We start from the raw sequence: 24,074 nt of genomic DNA, 5'->3' as shown, positions 1-24,074 counted from the left end.
CCTCAAACACATCAATACCTACAACGTTCATGTTTTGAGCAATGTCTAATTCGGCCTCTAACCCTATGATCTAAAACCGGACAGAATTGGGGTTTTATGAACCCTAATTTTCCATTTTTCCATCCAAATCCGAAATTGATTGCAAATACTTATCAAACATACCTACTAGAGCCATTATAGTCCATTGCCAATCATCAAAGATGGCTGTAGACACCAAATTTTTGGTGTAATTTCATTTACTGTTTATTTTTTTTAGTTTTTATTTGTCGTGTTAGTTTTATTCGATTTTTAGTTTTTAGTTTATAGTTTTATTTTTATTTTTAAGTTTTTAGCGTAGAATTTCTCGGAAAAAAAGAAGAAAAAGAAAAAAAGCTTTCAAAAAAATATGCTTTAGTTGTTTTGATTTAAATTCAATGTTTTCTTGAAAAATAATAAAAAAAAAAGAAAATTGTTCACTAAAATGTGTTTATTTCTTTTAAATTCAATTTTGCAGCGTTTCTTTTAAAAATATTTCATTACGTGTTAAAAAATGAAAAAAAAGAGACAGGCTTATGGACCTTGAGAAGCGTAGGATTATAACCTTTCCTCATTGTTTCTTTTCGGCAAAACGCAGATACAAAAATTGTTTCTTAGCTCATTTGCCGGTTTTTCCCTTCATTTATTTTACTCCGTTTGATCGCTCCACTTGGCCCTCATCTGTCAAAGCTGGAAGTTGAAGATGATCGGATGATCGAGGAAATGCGGTGAGATGAGATTTGCTGAGGGCCTTTGATATCAGGTTTTTGGAGGGTTTAGCCATTCGGGAGGAGGATAAAAAGGAAAAAGAAAGAGACCAGAGGGGGGGGCTTCGGATGAAAAGAGGAAGAGGAAATAGAGAGGGATAGCCGGGAGCAAAACAAAAAGAGAAAGTCAGAGAGAGACGGACGAAGAGGAAGGAAGTAAATCTGGGAAATGGAAGAGAGTTTCTGTGAGAGCAAAACAAAGGCTGCAGAAAACAGGGCAGCCGAAGCTGCTGCACTCGCGAGGAGCCACCACCCCCCACTTCGTCGGAGGCCGCCGCCATCGGCACATCTTTGCCGAGGAAATATGTGTGGTAAGAGATCCTTTTTCTTTGAAATTCATTTTTCTGTGCAAGTTCATATTTGGAAATTTAAAACAGAGGATGATTTCTCGAATTTTCTTTGTGGATTGTGCACAATTTTGACCGAGCATGCTTTATGGATTGGTTGGGATATTTTGTTTTGTTTCCTGACAAAAATTTTGGGCTAGCTATGGCATCAATTGAACAAAAATCATTGAATTTTTCAATACCCGTCTGGTGTTTGATGAAATGCTCGATTGAAACCCGTAGTTTATCCCTTTTCGTGTCTCCCATTCATGTGACGTATATAATTTCTGTTATTTAAGAGTAATTTGATTGGGTTTGCTGATAATTTTTGGGACAGATTATAACATCAACTAGGCAAAAGGACAGTGAAATCTTAATGTCTTTCTTGTCCAACGAAATGTCAGACTAGAAATTCATCTTAAAAATGATTCATCTGCGGTTTTATGTGAGGAAAATGAACAAGTCATCGAGTTCAATTCCTTTCCTCCCATTTGAGAATCTTTGGTGCATGGCTGCCTTACATTTTGCCGTTCCTGTCGCATCCATCATATGCATTCGAATTAAGGTTGGGAGGGGAAGTTCTTGTGGGTTTCATTGTCTGATTGAGAGTGCTTGAATTCGAAACTAAATTTCTGATGTTGCTGACCGGAAGAAAGCTGAAATGGTACTTGATGTTAGTTTATTTGGTACATTTTTCATCGAGATGCTTTCCATCATGTCAAGTCATCTGTTTGTGTTGTGCCGTATGTTCATTACCTGATGTTTGTATGCGGGAGACAAAATTCGATGTTTGATGTTGAGTTGAGGAACTCTGTCCAAATCTGTGTTATGTGTTCAAATGTTCGCCGGGTAGGTGAACTTCTGTAGCTTCAGAAAACTTCGACCAAGCTGCCTGAATTTTTGTTTAGAAACTTGTGTTTTTCAGCCCCACTTTATCTTAGACTTCATTGGCTTGTATGTTCACATTTATGTTGGATGACGGTCTTATGAAATTTGGCGATTGTTTGAGTTCAAAGCTTGGTTTAGAACCATCACAAGCTTCCTGGTTGTTGAATAAGAAATAGAGAAAGTTGCAGCAGATTTCTTTTTTTCAAATGTTTGCATGTTGTTCCAGAATTTTGCATGAGATTTTTCTAAATGTTCTTCCTGTTTGGATGATGGTGATTGTGTAGTTAGTCGCTTAGTTCAAAGCTTTCATATTTGGGTTTGAGACTTTAACTAAAAAGCAAGTTGTGTGTGCTGTTTCTCTTGTTGAAGTTTCGGTTGCTAATGGTTTGATAAGAGATGTTGCAGAAAATTTGTAAAACTTGGCATGAGGCTGCTTGAGCTGTTTAAATTTTGCATGTCTGTTGTCCGATTTTGGGTGTTTAAGTCTACAAGCTTTATGATGCAAAGTGAGAGAATTGTGTGATAGTTGTGTTTGGATTTGGCTATGTTTGAAGGCTGTCTTTGTAAAATGCTGGGTGGCCGAAAGCTTTCAGCAGAAATTTCTGCTGCAAAATGTTGTTTCTCATGTTGTTTTTCACGTCATTTGCATGAAGATTGCATGAAAACAATCTTCCAAAATTGCAATTTAACCCCTCAGCTTCCCCTTATTCTGCTATGGCCCAAAACTTGGAATAAGTGAACTAATTTTGTCATTTTAAGTTTAATCCTCTGTTTGCATATTTTATGTGACTTTGGGGATAGATTAATTTTTGATTGTGGGTCATAATTGCGGCTTAATAATTTTGTTGATTTGTTTATTTTGTTTGGTTTAATGAAATAAGTGTTTGGGCTAAGAGGTTATTTTGTGTTTGGGTTTAAAAAAGTTGTTTTGGTTTATTTTGTTTGTTTTTTCTGGTTTGGGCTAGAGAGCCAAAGCCCATCTATTTGGTTGGCTAATTTTGGGCCAAAATAATATGCTAGACCATTTCAGTACTTTGGACTTCCGATCGGGCCAATTTGTTTTGGCCCAAGAAATTAATAAAATGGCCCCATGGCCTAGTCCATTAAGAAACCAGAGAACGCATTTGCAGATCAGTCCCTGTACTTTTCTTTAATTTCATTGTGGCCCTGGATATTTTCAACTACTTTCAATTCGGTCCTTACTTTAATTGCAAATAAGTCCTTGAACTTTGTTTTCTTTAATTTTGGCCCCAAAATTTTGTCAATCTTTGCAATCAAGTCCTTTCTTCTCTTGACTTCTTAAATGTGGTTTGTTGACATGATTTAATTGATTCAAATTCATGTTTATTTTTATCCTTTGTGATTATTTGTCAAATAAATTGGTGCCTTGACCTTTTTTATTGTTTTGAAGCTAATATCTCATTTACTCGATTTCCATTGCAAGGGAGGTAACTTCTATATTCTTGCGTTATTTTTCCTACGTGCTCCAACGTGCTAAGTGAAATACATGTCTACTTTGCTTTCCTAACCTTTCTTTAATTTCTTTCATTTATGTCATTTACTTTTGCTTTTTATTTAAGTTATTCTTTATGGGGTATGTGTACACCTCTTGGCTTGTAATAGTTAGGGATTTAATCATTTTATTCCTTTTCCCCCTTTTACCCTAATGTAATAGATAGGGCTTGGAGGAGTATTCAATGAAGACCTACCGAAGTCATGTGCCTAGCTAGCAAATGTAATAGTTAGGGCTTTAATTGTCTTATGTGTCTTGCATGCTTAGTTGCTACGTGTTAATTTGCTTTGTTAGGGCCTTGCATCTAGTCGAGCATGCTAAATGTTATGTGCTATGTGTTTATGAGTGTTTGGCATGTCTACTCGCTTTCCATAGCCATGAATGAATGTGATGGATGAATGTACGTTTTCACTAGTCCAACGCTAGTAGGAATTCATAGAATGGGCTAGTCCAACGCTAGACCCTTAGGGATTTCCCCTCGTTAGTACAAGTTTGCATGTTCATTACATGTCATGCATTCCTTTTAGTTTTATCATTTTGCATGCCCCCCGAACCCCTTTTCCCTCCATTTTAGGATTTTTGCATTTCATGCTAGTTATAGGGTTCATTTGCTTGAGAGTCCCCTTAAATATGGGATATAGACGAGTGTGGCTTTTTCTAAGCCTTAGCACGCTTGTATTCCCTCTATAAAAGGGCAAATTGAGTCACGATCTAGGTCTCCCCGTACCCAATATGCATGAATTCCCTAGGCTCATGCATTTCTAAGTCCACTCTTTCATTACACTTTCACTTTTCCTCCCATTTGCACACGTACACCTTTTATCCCTTCACTTGCACACTTTCACTTTTGTCTCATTTGCACACATGCACCTTTTTATCCCTTCACTTGCACACGAACACTTTTCCTCCCATTTGCACACGTACACCTTTTTATCCCTTCACTTGCACACAAACACTTATAAATACATTTGCACACCTCCACTTACATCCTATTATTTTTATTATTTTTCTCACTTCACATATCCTCACATTGCATACATGCATTCCATTCATTTGCATCCCACTCGCATTATTCGTGACTTCTTCAAAGGGTCGTTATTGGGCTTCACAATTAATGTGATTGGCACCACTCAACCTTTGAAGAGAAATTTCCCCCAATACCCCTAGGTCTAGGGTTTGCATTCATGTAGTGCATCCAAATGTAATAAATTCTTTGGTTAAAACAAGAAAATCTTTGATTAAATCAACGCAACTAGCCTTGGCTAGGTCAAAGGGGTGCCTTGGATTTTATCCTTGCCTTCCCCTTTGTCAAATGTGACTCCCGAACCTTTTTCTTTGGTTTACGTAGACTAGGAGTCGTTTAAAAAGGGTTTCTCACTACTTTTTCCTATTTTTCTTAAAAAATACATTTTTTTAGGTGACTTGGTACACCTTAACTCATTACCAAGTGGCGACTCCGTATTTAGTTTTAAAAACCCTTTTTAAACTATAATTTTGGGTCAAATCGTCGCATTCTCAAAACCCCATTTAGACCCATCTTTCTTTTAAATCATGATTCATTTTCCAATCACAAAATACATTTTTTTAAACCATTTTATTTATTTATCAAAAAATGGGGCGCGACAGTTGGCGACTCCACTGGGGATATTCGAGAGTCCGAGCAAATTTGATTTTATCAATCTTTTTCTTCTTTTAATCTTTTCATATATCACATTTGGGTGTTTAGGATTGCATTTTTCCTTTTTTTAGGATTTTTGCATTTCACGCGTATCCAACTACTCCCTCGCTCGCGAATGTATGTTTGGTTGATTGGATGTATGTTTACTTGCTTATCTCGCGCTTGCATTGCATTTGGGTGGGGGACATCACCTTAGAGCCTCGCGTTGGTTCTTGATCCCTCCCCTCCAAACGAGCACTAGCATACGTGCATACGCTTTAATTATTTATCCCTCTTTTATTTTCCTTTTAGTGGCTTGTCACGCCACTCCACCCTACTAGGATTAGGTGACCCATTTGGACATGTGATCACGACACGATGTGTGTGTAGCACGATCCAATGGGTCACTCAATCTTCCGCTTTAAGCTATGGGTTCTTGGCCTATAGCTTTTAGTCGAAGATTGAGGATTTTGATAGATTCACTCAAACACGTAGCCGCGACACGATGCGTGCGTAGCGGTGTTTGGGGAATCGCTCGAGCCACCGACAAGGAACCTTGGGATTGATGACCCTTGGTTTCTAAGTCTGAAGGCTCGGGGACCTGAGCTTATCGAGTCTAGATGCATTAGCGAACCCTAACCTCATGCATCCATTTTAGAATTGCCTTAGGGTAGAGTCGGCCTTATCCTGAGCTAGGGACACTATTCACGAGGGGAGGGGTCCAACCCCCTTTTTCCCTTTTATTGCTTGTATTGATTGTTTTATCTTGTTGCTACAATGTGTTATGTGTATTTCTCTACCTGAACTAACCTTTCTTGGTTTTATGTCCCCATTGCATTCACAAACCCTATCAAATAAGAGGTCTGGCATGACCTTCTTTTAGAACCTACCCTCGTAGATAGGTTATTGCACGTTTAAAGATTTTGGTATATTGCATTCATAGATTTTGGTAATTGCATAGCATTTTAGGCCTACCCTGGCAAATAAAGGGTTCCTTAGGTCACGTTTCATTTCGAATTGCACATTTTACCGCTTTAATAAATGGCATCGTGCATAAACCCTAGAAAGGGAATGCCACTTAGGGGATCCCGTGTTAGGAATAAGCCACCTTGTGTCTCGGATACTTAATCCAACGAGACTTGCACGTTTACATTTTGTACCATCCAAAGGGGTAGTGCACAAGGTAAGGTAGGATCCAATCATTTTCATAGAGTGATTTTTGGAATATGAACGTCTAATAATCACTTTTTGGCCATTTTATCAAACTTGGTAAAAATCCCTTGCGTAAAGGACATTAATTTGAAGAAATTCACAAATAATACCTCCTATTGAGACAATAAATAAATTGAGGCCAAATCGTGATTTTAGAAGGCTCATAGACTATTTTTTTGAAGCCACCAATGGCCGGACGATTCAATCGATCCATTTTTGTCAATTCATAATCAATTTTGAATAAATCGTCAATTCATTTGACCAATTTACCCTTTTTAGGGTCATTTGACCAATTTACCCTTTTTAGGGTCATCCGGTCGATTTTGAATAAATCGTCAATTCATTTGACCAATTTACCCTTTTTAGGGTCATTTGACCAATTTACCCTTTTTAGGGTCATCCGGTCGATTTTGAATAAATCGTCAATTCATTTGACCAATTTACCCTTTTTAGGGTCATTTGACCAATTTACCCTTTTTAGAGTCATCCGGTCGATTTTGCATAAATCGTCAATTCATTTGACCAATTTACCCTTTTTAGGGTCATTCGGCCAATTTTTGAATAAATCACTAATTCAATTTCATTCATTTGACCAATTTACCCTTTTAGGGCGATCTGGTCAATTTTGAATAAATTCTCGATTTCATTCAATTCATTTGATCAAGTTCCTTTTTAGGATGATCCGATCCATTTTTGAATAAAATTTTCAATTTCATTCGATCAAGTTCCTTTTTAGGGATGATTCGGTCAATTTTGAGTAAGTTTTTAAATTTTACTCAATTCATTTGACCCGTTTCCCTTTTTAGGGTAATGCGGTCGATTTTAAATAAATTTCATTCAACCCGTTTGACCAATTAGAGTTTCAATGTTGAATTTCAAAATGGAAAAACCTAGTCGATTTTGAGAAAAACATCCATTGCATCCAGCCATTTGATTAGTTGGGGTTTTGACCCGCGCTTTACTAAAGAAGTTTTGTCAACGAATTCCAATCTCTTCGATAGGGAGTTTGTCAAGGTCAAACCCGTGTGTTTTTGCAAATTCTTGTATGGATCAAAAGTAATCAATTCATTCGGACGTTGTCCTCATTTTGACAAATGTCTCTCGTCACTCCAATTGACCAAATGTTTCAAAATTATTTTTTTCACTCAATAAGTTGATCGGATCCGTCAGGTATGGTATAGTGCCTACCCTAGAGGATTGCATTTTCATGCTAGGCCTACCCTTGGCACAAAAAGGGTCCCCCCATAGGACATGCATACCGATTTTATATTCTTGCTTACTAACTCAGGGTATTTTTCTTTTGTTTTTCCCCTTTCCCTGTATTCATAAAAACGCTTCAATAAAAGGGAAAATATTTTTCTATATCTGATGGCACTTCCGATCTAATAAAGTGTCAAAACTGCAAGTGTTATTTGATTCTTGGGCAGATCCTACAATGAAAACATAAAAGATCTATCTGGAAGCTCTACGCTAAAGCATCTGAGAGATTTTGTAATTATTTCCAAAGAAAAATTTTGTATATTTGATTTGTTAATACATTTTGTTCCAAAAAGAAAAGGAGACAAAAAATGTATATGTGCAGCTCTTTACAAGTTTCTCTCTTCTCATTTGTATCGTAATTGAATGAGAAATTTTATTTCAAACTTTTTCAGCAATAAAATTTTTGGACAATCATTGTTTTGTGTATATTTATGTACATTTCATTCTTTATTCTTATTCATTGGAGATTTCATGATGAATTTTAAGAAAAAAGACTAAATTGGGATTTTTTCAACCTCCTGCCTGAAAATTCACAATAAGAGTGCTCAGAATTAAAAGAGGTCACTCAAAAGGCCCTATGAGATTCATTTTCTCCTTCATTTGACCCCAAAATAAAATCAGTCACATTGATTGATAAATTGGAGCCATCTTTGCTTGAAAATATCCATTGTGTTTAACCGATTCAGTTCACATCTAAGTGAAAGCAAAAAATGTGCATTACTCTTGTTTGTTTTGAAAATTTGGAATGATACTTCGAGCATTCTTTTCTCTACCTATACACATTTTATCATTTGCTCTCCCATTTGAGCCTTTGAAAGAATAATTTCGCTTCAAATAAGAGCCTTAATGATCACTACCCTACATTGGGAAGATTTTCAAAAGAGGAATGGATTTTCAATGACCATTTCACTACTTTGGTTGTCATGAGGTGTAAGAATGATATTTTGGCCATCGTTTCTACAATCTAAACACCATTTATCCCTTGCATCCTCATTTGAGCCAAAAAATTGGTGGTTCTTTTCGAGTGCACATATGATCGCACCCCACATTGGGGAAGGAGATTGGGGAATTTTAAAAAAAGAAAAAAGGAAAAGGGGAAAGGGAACCGCGAATTGGGGAAATTTGATTCCACTTGGGTTCCAATTTTCGAAAAAGAAGAAAAGGAAGGGTTTTGTCCGACGAACCACTTATGGAGAGTCTTCCTCAGTCAATTAATTCAGATACATGCAAGAAATTTCGCATTAATGAAAGTTTCTTTTCAGAGTTATTGCAAGGAACGGAACAAAAGTCAGGCCCTCTTCTTTTCCAATCAAACATTCTATCCCTAGTTATCCCTTTGAGCCATCAGAATAAATTATTTCGTTTGGCAACCCCTGAGAATCGCAAACCCCACACTGGGGCAAGTTGGAGTTGAAAAGAAAAATTTCAAGAAGTGAAAAAGTGATAATGTCACAAAATCAAAAGGCAAAAGAAGAAAAGAGAACCTCAGTTCAAAAATAAACTGGGGCAAATTTTGTGAAAGTTCAAGAATGGCGGAAGGCCGAAGAATCAAAAGAAGAAAGAAAATGAAAGAGAAAAAGCCTCAAGTGTGCATAAACTGGGGCAAAATTTTGATTTAGCCCTAAAATAGGGTTGGCACAACAATGCGATCTCAGATTCTTCAAACCACTCTTGAAATCTGCCTTCAGGCCTTAACTTTTCTAAACACCCCACCAGACCCCATTACAAAAGCCGAAAGTCCTGACTTCTGTTCTTTGCAATGGCCCTGTCAAGAAAATTTCTGATGCCGGAAAATTTAGCTGTATTTCTGAATTGCTTGAGTATGGGGATGACGCTACTCACCATGTGAAAACCCACCAAATTGAGGGAAAGGAAAAGAGGCAAAAAAGCAAAGCAAGAAAAGTAAATGCAAGAAGATGCAGAAAAATTCGACGTTGAAGTCCTTGGGGAATGATGAGAAAATCCAAACAAATTCTGAGATCTTTGAGTTCAGAATAGGGGCAATTTTGAAAAAATGCGATCTTTGGTGCAATGTCCTTGAAAGTTTTATTTTTTAGCTATCGTTTTCAAGCCAAATTACAAGCTAATAAAGTCCATCGTTGACTTATTCTTTCATGACAATCCAAAATGAGGATCATGCTTATAAGAAATTCATCAAATCATTTGTGATCATGAGGCTATAACCTGTTTTCTACATGTTTAGCTATCGTTTCTGCCCACACGTTACAAGCTTAAAAAGTTGGTAGTTGACTAAATTTTCTTAAGAAATAAGAATGGACAAACTATTTGCTTTCACTAAGATGTGACATTGAATGGATTAGATACAATTGAAAAAAAAAAAAAAAAAAAAGAAATGAGACAGATTCTGACCTCCCATTTCCTTAGCCATTTAAAAAATAAAATCACTTGATTGGTCCTGAAAAGATGAGCCAACCAGAAATTGTGACCCATTACCCAAAACACCAATGCCAATGTGAGGAAGAAATCTTCTGTGATCTGATTTTATTTCAAGAAAATCATCATGAAATTTTCTTTTAGGAAACATAGTTTCTTACAGTGTTCAAATAAATGGAAAGTCATCCAGACAAGTTTTTGCAATTAAATGGCCCATACTGGGGCAAATTTTTGTTATGAGATTTCGTGAAAACAAGCCCACACAGGGGCAAATATTTTTGTTAGTCCAATTGAGGATTTCGCCCAAGAATCAAATAATGCATCTTTCAAATCAATCACGCTGCTCTTTTCATGTAAATGTGAATGCATGTCATATTTTGGTAAGCCCCATGTGCAGGTATTCATTGTTGAAATCGACGAAAGAGCATCTGGTGATGTGGAAGGCCGATGCCGAAGAAAGAGAAAAAGAAGGGAAAAGGGCCCTACACTGGGGCAAATTATTTTTGAAAAAGATTCTTACAAAAAATCAGAAAAATTCAAAAATTTCAAAAGTCAAAAATCAAGTTCACATTCTTGTTTCTTGGAAAATCAAATTTAATTGCTTGTTTCTTGGCAAATCAAATTCAATTTCTTGACCAATTGGATGGCAGGATTGGGTTTTATCCCACTGACCATTCGCAAAAGCACGTTGGGACCGGGTCTTATCCCGCTGACCGCTTATTTCGGCAGGACCGGGTCTTATCCCGCTGACCGCTTATTTCGGCAGGACCGGGTTTTATCCCGCTGACCGCTTACTTCGGCAGGACCGGGTCTTATCCCGCTGACCGCTTATTTCGGCAGGACCGGGTTTTATCCCGCTGACCTCTTACCTCGGCAGGACCGGGTCTTATCCCGCTGACCGTTTATTTCGGCAGGACCGGGTCTTATCCCGCTGACCGCTTATTTCGGCAGGACCGGATCTTATCCCGCTGACCGCTGACCGCTTACCTTGGCAGGCTCGGGTTAATCACACTGACCAATTCATTACACTGGGGCAAATTATTGCAAAAAGTCTCTTTCAGTCAGAAAAAAAAATCAAAAAATCAAAAATCAAAAATAAAAAAATCAAAAATAAAATCAAAAATCAAAAAAAAATCAAAAAAAAATCAAAAAAAAAATCAAAAATCAAAAAATCAAAAAAAAAATCAAAAAAAAAAATCAAAAAATCAAAAAAATCAAAAAATCAAAAAAAAATCAAAAATCAAAAAAAATAAAAAAAAAATCAATCAATTTCTTATTTCTTGAAAATCCAATTTTCATTTCTTGTTTGCAAAATCTCAGCGCCCGCCGCGCACCCTTCCATTCCCCATTCTTGACAACCACATTGAACTCACTGACTTCTACCGCCGTTAGCATCGAGTCTATCTCACTAACGTGTGTGTTTTCATTCTACCGCCGTTAGCATCGAGTCTATCTCACTAACGTGCGTGTTTTCATTTCTACAGCCGTTAGCATCGAGTCTATCTCACTAACGTGCATGTTTTCATCCTACCGCCGTTAGCATCGAGCCTATCTCACTAATGTGCGTGTTTTCATCCCACCAACACTCCATCTCACTTCAATTCATCTAATTTTACATTTCTGTTCGGGTCTATCCCATTTAAATTTCTGTCCGGGTCTATCCCGCTTGCATTTTCTGTTCGGGTCTATCCCATTTAAATTTATGTCTGGGTCTATCCCATTTTACGTTTCTGTTCGGATCTATCCCGTGGGTCTATCCCAAATTTAAATTTCTGTCCGGGTCTATCCCGTGGGTCTATCCCAATTTTAAATTTCTGTTTCTGTCCGGGTCTATCCCGTGGGTCTCTCCCAATTTTAAATTTCTGTCCGGGTCTATCCCGTGGGTCTATCCCAATTTTTAAATTTCTGATCGGGTCAGTCCCGTTTTAAAATTTCCTGTTCGGGTCAGTCCCGTTTTAATTTTATGTTTGGGTCAGTCCCATTTTAGAATTCTTGTTCGTTGGAATCATTTTGCAGCCGAATAATGCAGGTAGGTATTTGGTGTCTACTTCTTTGTCTCAAGTTTTTTCAAAACTCAGACAAAGAGGGGCAAACTGTAGACACCAAATTTTTGGTGTAATTTCATTTACTGTTTATTTTTTTTAGTTTTTATTTGTCGTGTTAGTTTTATTCGATTTTTAGTTTTTAGTTTATAGTTTTATTTTTATTTTTAAGTTTTTAGCGTAGAATTTCTCGGAAAAAAAGAAGAAAAAGAAAAAAAGCTTTCAAAAAAATATGCTTTAGTTGTTTTGATTTAAATTCAATGTTTTCTTGAAAAATAATAAAAAAAAAAGAAAATTGTTCACTAAAATGTGTTTATTTCTTTTAAATTCAATTTTGCAGCGTTTCTTTTAAAAATATTTCATTACGTGTTAAAAAATGAAAAAAAAGAGACAGGCTTATGGACCTTGAGAAGCGTAGGATTATAACCTTTCCTCATTGTTTCTTTTCGGCAAAACGCAGATACAAAAATTGTTTCTTAGCTCATTTGCCGGTTTTTCCCTTCATTTATTTTACTCCGTTTGATCGCTCCACTTGGCCCTCATCTGTCAAAGCTGGAAGTTGAAGATGATCGGATGATCGAGGAAATGCGGTGAGATGAGATTTGCTGAGGGCCTTTGATATCAGGTTTTTGGAGGGTTTAGCCATTCGGGAGGAGGATAAAAAGGAAAAAGAAAGAGACCAGAGGGGGGGGCTTCGGATGAAAAGAGGAAGAGGAAATAGAGAGGGATAGCCGGGAGCAAAACAAAAAGAGAAAGTCAGAGAGAGACGGACGAAGAGGAAGGAAGTAAATCTGGGAAATGGAAGAGAGTTTCTGTGAGAGCAAAACAAAGGCTGCAGAAAACAGGGCAGCCGAAGCTGCTGCACTCGCGAGGAGCCACCACCCCCCACTTCGTCGGAGGCCGCCGCCATCGGCACATCTTTGCCGAGGAAATATGTGTGGTAAGAGATCCTTTTTCTTTGAAATTCATTTTTCTGTGCAAGTTCATATTTGGAAATTTAAAACAGAGGATGATTTCTCGAATTTTCTTTGTGGATTGTGCACAATTTTGACCGAGCATGCTTTATGGATTGGTTGGGATATTTTGTTTTGTTTCCTGACAAAAATTTTGGGCTAGCTATGGCATCAATTGAACAAAAATCATTGAATTTTTCAATACCCGTCTGGTGTTTGATGAAATGCTCGATTGAAACCCGTAGTTTATCCCTTTTCGTGTCTCCCATTCATGTGACGTATATAATTTCTGTTATTTAAGAGTAATTTGATTGGGTTTGCTGATAATTTTTGGGACAGATTATAACATCAACTAGGCAAAAGGACAGTGAAATCTTAATGTCTTTCTTGTCCAACGAAATGTCAGACTAGAAATTCATCTTAAAAATGATTCATCTGCGGTTTTATGTGAGGAAAATGAACAAGTCATCGAGTTCAATTCCTTTCCTCCCATTTGAGAATCTTTGGTGCATGGCTGCCTTACATTTTGCCGTTCCTGTCGCATCCATCATATGCATTCGAATTAAGGTTGGGAGGGGAAGTTCTTGTGGGTTTCATTGTCTGATTGAGAGTGCTTGAATTCGAAACTAAATTTCTGATGTTGCTGACCGGAAGAAAGCTGAAATGGTACTTGATGTTAGTTTATTTGGTACATTTTTCATCGAGATGCTTTCCATCATGTCAAGTCATCTGTTTGTGTTGTGCCGTATGTTCATTACCTGATGTTTGTATGCGGGAGACAAAATTCGATGTTTGATGTTGAGTTGAGGAACTCTGTCCAAATCTGTGTTATGTGTTCAAATGTTCGCCGGGTAGGTGAACTTCTGTAGCTTCAGAAAACTTCGACCAAGCTGCCTGAATTTTTGTTTAGAAACTTGTGTTTTTCAGCCCCACTTTATCTTAGACTTCATTGGCTTGTATGTTCACATTTATGTTGGATGACGGTCTTATGAAATTTGGCGATTGTTTGAGTTCAAAGCTTGGTTTAGAACCATCACAAGCTTCCTGGTTGTTGAATAAGAAATAGAGAAAGTTGCAGCAGATTTCTTTTTTTCAAATGTTTGCATGTTGTTCCAGAATTTTGCATGAGATTTTTCTAAATGTTCTTCCTGTTTGGATGATGGTGATTGTGTAGTTAGTCGCTTAGTTCAAAGCTTTCATATTTGGGTTTGAGACTTTAACTAAAAAGCAAGTTGTGTGTGCTGTTTCTCTTGTTGAAGTTTCGGTTGCTAATGGTTTGATAAGAGATGTTGCAGAAAATTTGTAAAACTTGGCATGAGGCTGCTTGAGCTGTTTAAATTTTGCATGTCTGTTGTCCGATTTTGGGTGTTTAAGTCTACAAGCTTTATGATGCAAAGTGAGAGAATTGTGTGATAGTTGTGTTTGGATTTGGCTATGTTTGAAGGCTGTCTTTGTAAAATGCTGGGTGGCCGAAAGCTTTCAGCAGAAATTTCTGCTGCAAAATGTTGTTTCTCATGTTGTTTTTCACGTCATTTGCATGAAGATTGCATGAAAACAATCTTCCAAAATTGCAATTTAACCCCTCAGCTTCCCCTTATTCTGCTATGGCCCAAAACTTGGAATAAGTGAACTAATTTTGTCATTTTAAGTTTAATCCTCTGTTTGCATATTTTATGTGACTTTGGGGATAGATTAATTTTTGATTGTGGGTCATAATTGCGGCTTAATAATTTTGTTGATTTGTTTATTTTGTTTGGTTTAATGAAATAAGTGTTTGGGCTAAGAGGTTATTTTGTGTTTGGGTTTAAAAAAGTTGTTTTGGTTTATTTTGTTTGTTTTTTCTGGTTTGGGCTAGAGAGCCAAAGCCCATCTATTTGGTTGGCTAATTTTGGGCCAAAATAATATGCTAGACCATTTCAGTACTTTGGACTTCCGATCGGGCCAATTTGTTTTGGCCCAAGAAATTAATAAAATGGCCCCATGGCCTAGTCCATTAAGAAACCAGAGAACGCATTTGCAGATCAGTCCCTGTACTTTTCTTTAATTTCATTGTGGCCCTGGATATTTTCAACTACTTTCAATTCGGTCCTTACTTTAATTGCAAATAAGTCCTTGAACTTTGTTTTCTTTAATTTTGGCCCCAAAATTTTGTCAATCTTTGCAATCAAGTCCTTTCTTCTCTTGACTTCTTAAATGTGGTTTGTTGACATGATTTAATTGATTCAAATTCATGTTTATTTTTATCCTTTGTGATTATTTGTCAAATAAATTGGTGCCTTGACCTTTTTTATTGTTTTGAAGCTAATATCTCATTTACTCGATTTCCATTGCAAGGGAGGTAACTTCTATATTCTTGCGTTATTTTTCCTACGTGCTCCAACGTGCTAAGTGAAATACATGTCTACTTTGCTTTCCTAACCTTTCTTTAATTTCTTTCATTTATGTCATTTACTTTTGCTTTTTATTTAAGTTATTCTTTATGGGGTATGTGTACACCTCTTGGCTTGTAATAGTTAGGGATTTAATCATTTTATTCCTTTTCCCCCTTTTACCCTAATGTAATAGATAGGGCTTGGAGGAGCATTCAATGAAGACCTACCGAAGTCATGTGCCTAGCTAGCAAATGTAATAGTTAGGGCTTTAATTGTCTTATGTGTCTTGCATGCTTAGTTGCTACGTGTTAATTTGCTTTGTTAGGGCCTTGCATCTAGTCGAGCATGCTAAATGTTATGTGCTATGTGTTTATGAGTGTTTGGCATGTCTACTCGCTTTCCATAGCCATGAATGAATGTGATGGATGAATGTACGTTTCCACTAGTCCAACGCTAGTAGGAATTCATAGAATGGGCTAGTCCAACGCTAGACCCTTAGGGATTTCCCCTCGTTAGTACAAGTTTGCATGTTCATTACATGTCATGCATTCCTTTTAGTTTTATCATTTTGCATGCCCCCCGAACCCCTTTTCCCTCCATTTTAGGATTTTTGCATTTCATGCTAGTTATAGGGTTCATTTGCTTGAGAGTCCCCTTAACTATGGGATATAGACGAGTGTGGCTTTTTCTAAGCCTTAGCACGCTTGTATTCCCTCTATAAAAGGGCAAATTGAGTCACGATCTAGGTCTCCCCGTACCCAATATGCATGAATTCCCTAGGCTCATGCATTTCTAAGTCCACTCTATCATTACACTTTCACTTTTCCTCCCATTTGCACACGTACACCTTTTATCCCTTCACTTGCACACTTTCACTTTTGTCTCATTTGCACACATGCACCTTTTTATCCCTTCACTTGCACACGAACACTTTTCCTCCCATTTGCACACGTACACCTTTTTATCCCTTCACTTGCACACAAACACTTGTAAATACATTTGCACACCTCCACTTACATCCTATTATTTTTATTATTTTTCTCACTTCACATATCCTCACATTGCATACATGCATTCCATTCATTTGCATCCCACTCGCATTATTCGTGACTTCTTCAAAGGGTCGTTATTGGGCTTCACAATTAATGTGATTGGCACCACTCAACCTTTGAAGAGAAATTTCCCCCAATACCCCTAGGTCTAGGGTTTGCATTCATGTAGTGCATCCAAATGTAATAAATTCTTTGGTTAAAACAAGAAAATCTTTGATTAAATCAACGCAACTAGCCTTGGCTAGGTCAAAGGGGTGCCTTGGATTTTATCCTTGCCTTCCCCTTTGTCAAATGTGACTCCCGAACCTTTTTCTTTGGTTTACGTAGACTAGGAGTCGTTTAAAAAGGGTTTCTCACTACTTTTTCCTATTTTTCTTAAAAAATACATTTTTTTAGGTGACTTGGTACACCTTAACTCATTACCAAGTGGCGACTCCGTATTTAGTTTTAAAAACCCTTTTTAAACTATAATTTTGGGTCAAATCGTCGCATTCTCAAAACCCCATTTAGACCCATCTTTCTTTTAAATCATGATTCATTTTCCAATCACAAAATACATTTTTTTAAACCATTTTATTTATTTATCAAAAAATGGGGCGCGACAATGGCCACAACATTCATTTCATATTAAACCAGAAAAATTCCCAATAAAATAAAAACTTCACCAAAACAAGCCAAATCAAGAGATAAATCACATATTCCAACACTCAAGCCACTTCTAAACATAATAATACCATCATTAGGTGTAGTAGGGTGTTCAAGTATAACTTACCAAGAAACAAGAGATGTAGAGAGGTGTTGGACACTTAGCTCTTCAAACAAACTTCACTACAACCCTTACTAGCACTAGAAGATAGGATTTTATGGAGTGAAATCTAGTCTAAACTTTTGTTTATGGAAGATTGAAGCTTATGGAAGCTTGAAAGTTGGTGGAATTTCCTTCTTCTTAGCAAGGAGAGAGCCGGCCACAAGGAAGAGAAAAATGGTGAATTTTGGGCATTTTTTTGATATTTAATCCTTGGGTCAAAAAAGTCAAAAAATGTGAATAGTATTTGTTAAAGTCCACCCAATCATATTGTGACACTTGTCACACTCATTAATGCATTCTTATCTTTCTTTTTCCCTCTCACATCAATCACTTCACACATTCTACTTATCTCTTAACACCCGATAAATTTTACACAGTATCCGAAACTTAATCTTATTGGCCGAATTTTTCCGAACTTTTCGCACTAGTGGGTCCCACGTCCACTATTCACTCTTAATTTTCTAAAATTTCACCAATGCTAGAAAAATCATCTTAAAACTATAATTGCTCATAAAATCCACCCAGATAATATTTCTAAGCCAGAAACGCAAAAAAATTATGCAATTAAGGGAACTAAAATCCTAGGAAAATGATTAGGGTTTTACGGGTTCTCACACCATCTTCCTCAATTGGGCGACACAGTCTTTTCCATGCTCTCTAGTGTCTTTTATCCCTACCGTCAGTCTCACCCCAAAAAAATTTAGCCATAATCCGCTCCATGTCTTGCAAGACCGTCTTTGGGGGTTCTAGGATAGCCATGGTATATTGAGGGATGGCAAACAACACATGTTTGATGAGGACTGTTCGACCCCCAGCTGATAGTAGCTTATTTTTCCATCCGGCGAGCTTCAGTTGTATTCTATCTATCAAGTGTTGAAAATGTCCCCTCTTTGGTCCTCCCTTGGAGAGCGTGCAACCAAGGTACTGGAGAGGCAAATGACGGCGGCTCATCCCAAGCCAATGGGATAGTAGGCGCGACCTAGCAACTGAGCAGCGTGAGGAGACTATGAAGAAGATCTTTTCATTGTTGATCCATCGGCCGGAGCCCTGCTAATAGAGGTCTAGAAAGTTCAGTAAGGCTGTGACATCCCCGCGCTGTCCCTGCATGAAGATCACCATGTCATCCGCAAAACTCAGATGAGCGACTGGAATGCAACCTCTTGGGAAGGCATTAGGGGAGAGCTGCACCGCAAACACTATGTGAGGACTCATGTTTTTACTCTTAATTTAACCTATTTTAAAATTATTTGTATTGGTATTATTTAATTTTATAAATTTAGCGTGAATTTTACTTAAATTATACTTTTATCACTCATGCGTCAAAATTTTTCAAAAAATGTCGCGCCGGTACGACTAATCGGAGATTTGGAGAATTAATTTTAGACTAGTTAGAATGGATAATTGTAGTGCTAGAGGAACTGTGACAGCCCCACCTTCCCCTAAGGCGAACCAAAGGGGTTAGCGGACTGCCTGCCCAGCTCTCGCCAGGACTAACGGTACAGTTTACGTCAATCTATTACGTTCCGGAACATACCATTGCGCGCAAACAAGTCAAAATCACAAAATAAAAAAAACGAAAATTCGAAACCGAAATTTATCCAAACCACAACCAACCATATACATACATTGGAAATCAACATTTACAAGCCCAAAACGGCATGCCAAAATCTCTAACTAGTTCATACAAGTGCAATTAGGCCAATACAAGCCATCCATTAAAGAAGTACATATTCGGTTTGCCTATCAAAAGGAAATGAACCCGTTACACATTAGGGTTTCATTTCAAGAGCTATACAAAAGACATTTACAAGCTCAATTTGGCAAATGACTATCCAATCCATTCACAAAAGTAGTTATATCCCTGTAAGGAAAACAAATAACACGGAATGAGCTAAAGCCCAGTGGTATACTACTACATTAGCAACCAAAGTCACATAAGCATAACCAATCACTTAAAGTACACCATAAGCAATGGAGTAAAATGGTAAAAGGATACAGTCGGCTCTCAAGAGCCCATTTCCACACTTGAAATCTTGATCCAACCTCATTGACTCTCCGTCAATGTTACAAGTACCAAACCGTAGACCACCCTTTACTTCCACTTCCTTCCACCCAACATACCCCAACCGGGCCCGCACTCCATTTCAGTAGCTTTTGGTAATACTCGAGTTTACCGGAACCGAGAGTCTCATTACTACAAGGTTCCTCAGTACAGTCCCCGTGGCATGACAATTTTCACGACCAAGCCCTCGCCGGTTCGATCCAATTGACTACCAAACGGGGTTGAGCTCAGTGATACAGTAAAGCCGTTGGACAATCGTCCCAAACGACACCAATTCAGTTTCCATACATGGAATTCAGTATCTCATATAACAAATGCAGTATTTCAGTAAAACGGTAAATAGCTATAAAGGAAATTACAAGGGGTGAGGGCGGTCAAGTACACCCCCACCTCAATCATTTCCAATAACCAAATAAGCCTTCAAGGCAACAATTCACATAGCACGAAGTCACATTGTAACAAATAAGTGAGTAGTATACTCACCAAGCAAGAAAGTGGTGTTTCATACACCGTGATCACCAAGACGTCGTGAGCTACCGTCACGTCCTAAAACATGTAACACATTCAATGAGACTCGATACCGAGCCATAAAGCCATGCCAATTACAACCCCAATAGGGTTTTATAAACATATACAAGCATGAAAGCAAACCAGAAATTAAGAAAAGGGCTTTAACTTAGGCCTTGATAAGAAAACCGGTTTTGACGTCATAATGCGGTAATGGCACAACTCTCACTACAATTATCGGATGGGGGTGTAAGACCCACCGTTTCGAAGCTATAGAACAGGGCTACAACAATGTAGAAGGTCACTCAATCCAGTTCCTGACCCAACTAGGTCAAAAATGCCAAACACTAAACCAGAATCACCAAAACAGGTTTGCAAAACACAGAAAACTGTAATCGGTATATCTCAGTCCATACAAGTCCAAATGCCGAAATTCCAAAGGCATAAGTTATCTAAGACATCCAGCTACATTTCATCAGAAGACACCAACTCCAAAATCCAAACCAATTCCAGTCAAAATGGCCAATTACTATCGCAGTTTTCGCATTCTGATCAAAGCAGAACAGCTACAGTAATTACGTCATATCTCACTGTACACTAATCCAAATGACCGGAAATTTTACAGGCACCTCAGAAACATCAATACCTACAACTTTCATGTTTTGAGCAAAGTCTAATTCGGCCTCTAACCCTATGATCTAAAACCGGACAGAATTGGGGTTTTATGAACCCTAATTTTCCATTTTTCCATCCAAATCCAAAATTGATTGCAAATACTTATCAAACATACCTACTAGAGCCATTATAGTCCATTGCCAATCATCAAAGATGGCCACAACATTCATTTCATATTAAACCAGAAAAATTCCCAATAAAATAAAAACTTCACCAAAACAAGCCAAATCAAGAGATAAATCACATATTCCAACACTCAAGCCACTTCTAAGCATAATAATACCATCATTAGGTGTAGTAGGGTGTTCAAGCATAACTTACCAAGAAACAAGGGATCGAGAGAGGTGTTGGACACTTAGCTCTTCAAACAAACTTCACTACAACCCTTACTAGCACTTGAAGATAGGATTTTATGGAGTGAAATCTAGTCTAAGCTTTTGTTTATGGAAGATTGAAGCTTATGGAAGCTTGAAAGTTGGTGGAATTTCCTTCTTCTTTGCAAGGAGAGAGCCGGCCACAAGGAAGAGAAAAATGGTGAATTTTGGGCATTTTTTTGATATTTAATCCTTGGGTCAAAAAAGTCAAAAATGTTAATAGTATTTCTTAAAGTCCACCCAATCATATTGTGACACTTGTCACACTCATTAATGCATTCTTATCTTTCTTTTTCCCTCTCACATCAATCACTTCACACATTCTACTTATCTCTTAACACCCGATAAATTTTACACAGTATCCGAAACTTAATCTTATTGGCCGAATTTTTCCGAACTTTTCGCACTAGTGGGTCCCACGTCCACTATTCACTCTTAATTTTCTAAAATTTCACCAATGCTAGAAAAATCATCTTAAAACTATAATTGCTCATAAAATCCACCCAGATAATATTTCTAAGCCAGAAACGCAAAAAAATTATGCAATTAAGGGAACTAAAATCCTAGGAAAATGATTAGGGTTTTACGGGTTCTCACACCATCTTCCTCAATTGGGCGACACAGTCTTTTCCATGCTCTCTAGTGTCTTTTATCCCTACCGTCAGTCTCACCCCAAAAAAATTTAGCCATAATCCGCTCCATGTCTTGCAAGACCGTCTTTGGGGGTTCTAGGATAGCCATGGTATATTGAGGGATGGCAAACAACACATGTTTGATGAGGACTGTTCGACCCCCAGCTGATAGTAGCTTATTTTTCCATCCGGCGAGCTTCAGTTGTATTCTATCTATCAAGTGTTGAAAATGTCCCCTCTTTGGTCCTCCCTTGGAGAGCGTGCAACCAAGGTACTGGAGAGGCAAATGACGGCGGCTCATCCCAAGCCAATGGGATAGTAGGCGCGACCTAGCAACTGAGCAGCGTGAGGAGACTATGAAGAAGATCTTTTCATTATTGATCCATCGGCCGGAGCCCTGCTAATAGAGGTCTAGAAAGTTCAGTAAGGCTGTGACATCCCCGCGCTGTCCCTGCATGAAGATCACCATGTCATCCGCAAAACTCAGATGAGAGACTGGAATGCAACCTCTTGGGAAGGCATTAGGGGAGAGCTGCACCGCAAACACTATGTGAGGACTCATGTTTTTACTCTTAATTTAACCTATTTTAAAATTATTTGTATTGGTATTATTTAATTTTATAAATTTAGCGTGAATTTTACTTAAATTATACTTTTATCACTCATGCGTCAAAATTTTTCAAAAAATGTCGCGCCGGTACGACTAATCGGAGATTTGGAGAATTAATTTTAGACTAGTTAGAATGGATAATTGTAGTGCTAGAGGAACTGTGACAGCCCCACCTTCCCCTAAGGCGAACCAAAGGGGTTAGCGGACTGCCTGCCCAGCTCTCGCCAGGACTAACGGTACAGTTTACGTCAATCTATTACGTTCCGGAACATACCATTGCGCGCAAACAAGTCAAAATCACAAAATAAAAAAAACGAAAATTCGAAACCGAAATTTATCCAAACCACAACCAACCATATACATACATTGGAAATCAACATTTACAAGCCCAAAACGGCATGCCAAAATCTCTAACTAGTTCATACAAGTGCAATTAGGCCAATACAAGCCATCCATTAAAGAAGTACATATTCGGTTTGCCTATCAAAAGGAAATGAACCCGTTACACATTAGGGTTTCATTTCAAGAGCTATACAAAAGACATTTACAAGCTCAATTTGGCAAATGACTATCCAATCCATTCACAAAAGTAGTTATATCCCTGTAAGGAAAACAAATAACACGGAATGAGCTAAAGCCCAGTGGTATACTACTACATTAGCAACCAAAGTCACATAAGCATAACCAATCACTTAAAGTACACCATAAGCAATGGAGTAAAATGGTAAAAGGATACAGTCGGCTCTCAAGAGCCCATTTCCACACTTGAAATCTTGATCCAACCTCATTGACTCTCCGTCAATGTTACAAGTACCAAACCGTAGACCACCCTTTACTTCCACTTCCTTCCACCCAACATACCCCAACCGGGCCCGCACTCCATTTCAGTAGCTTTTGGTAATACTCGAGTTTACCGGAACCGAGAGTCTCATTACTACAAGGTTCCTCAGTACAGTCCCCGTGGCATGACAATTTTCACGACCAAGCCCTCGCCGGTTCGATCCAATTGACTACCAAACGGGGTTGAGCTCAGTGATACAGTAAAGCCGTTGGACAATCGTCCCAAACGACACCAATTCAGTTTCCATACATGGAATTCAGTATCTCATATAACAAATGCAGTATTTCAGTAAAACGGTAAATAGCTATAAAGGAAATTACAAGGGGTGAGGGCGGTCAAGTACACCCCCACCTCAATCATTTCCAATAACCAAATAAGCCTTCAAGGCAACAATTCACATAGCACGAAGTCACATTGTAACAAATAAGTGAGTAGTATACTCACCAAGCAAGAAAGTGGTGTTTCATACACCGTGATCACCAAGACGTCGTGAGCTACCGTCACGTCCTAAAACATGTAACACATTCAATGAGACTCGATACCGAGCCATAAAGCCATGCCAATTACAACCCCAATAGGGTTTTATAAACATATACAAGCATGAAAGCAAACCAGAAATTAAGAAAAGGGCTTTAACTTAGGCCTTGATAAGAAAACCGGTTTTGACGTCATAATGCGGTAATGGCACAACTCTCACTACAATTATCGGATGGGGGTGTAAGACCCACCGTTTCGAAGCTATAGAACAGGGCTACAACAATGTAGAAGGTCACTCAATCCAGTTCCTGACCCAACTAGGTCAAAAATGCCAAACACTAAACCAGAATCACCAAAACAGGTTTGCAAAACACAGAAAACTGTAATCGGTATATCTCAGTCCATACAAGTCCAAATGCCGAAATTCCAAAGGCATAAGTTATCTAAGACATCCAGCTACATTTCATCAGAAGACACCAACTCCAAAATCCAAACCAATTCCAGTCAAAATGGCCAATTACTATCGCAGTTTTCGCATTCTGATCAAAGCAGAACAGCTACAGTAATTACGTCATATCTCACTGTACACTAATCCAAATGACCGGAAATTTTACAGGCACCTCAGAAACATCAATAC

At 38.0% G+C, this 24,074-nt stretch overlaps 1 long non-coding RNA gene across 1 annotated transcript; it reads left to right on the top strand.

Moving 5' to 3' along the window:
- Nucleotides 1-12,543: 12,543 nt before the first annotated feature.
- Nucleotides 12,544-16,608, top strand: LOC140035347 (uncharacterized). Its single transcript, XR_011839483.1, has 2 exons — nucleotides 12,544-13,014; nucleotides 15,329-16,608. It is a non-coding gene; the product is annotated as an uncharacterized lncRNA (long non-coding RNA).
- Nucleotides 16,609-24,074: the final 7,466 nt, after the last annotated feature.

Source organism: Coffea arabica, chromosome 2c (assembly GCF_036785885.1).
Source record: "Coffea arabica cultivar ET-39 chromosome 2c, Coffea Arabica ET-39 HiFi, whole genome shotgun sequence".
In the NCBI taxonomy this organism is placed as follows: Eukaryota; Viridiplantae; Streptophyta; class Magnoliopsida; order Gentianales; family Rubiaceae; genus Coffea; species Coffea arabica.
This window is presented reverse-complemented; position numbering and strand designations above follow the sequence as displayed.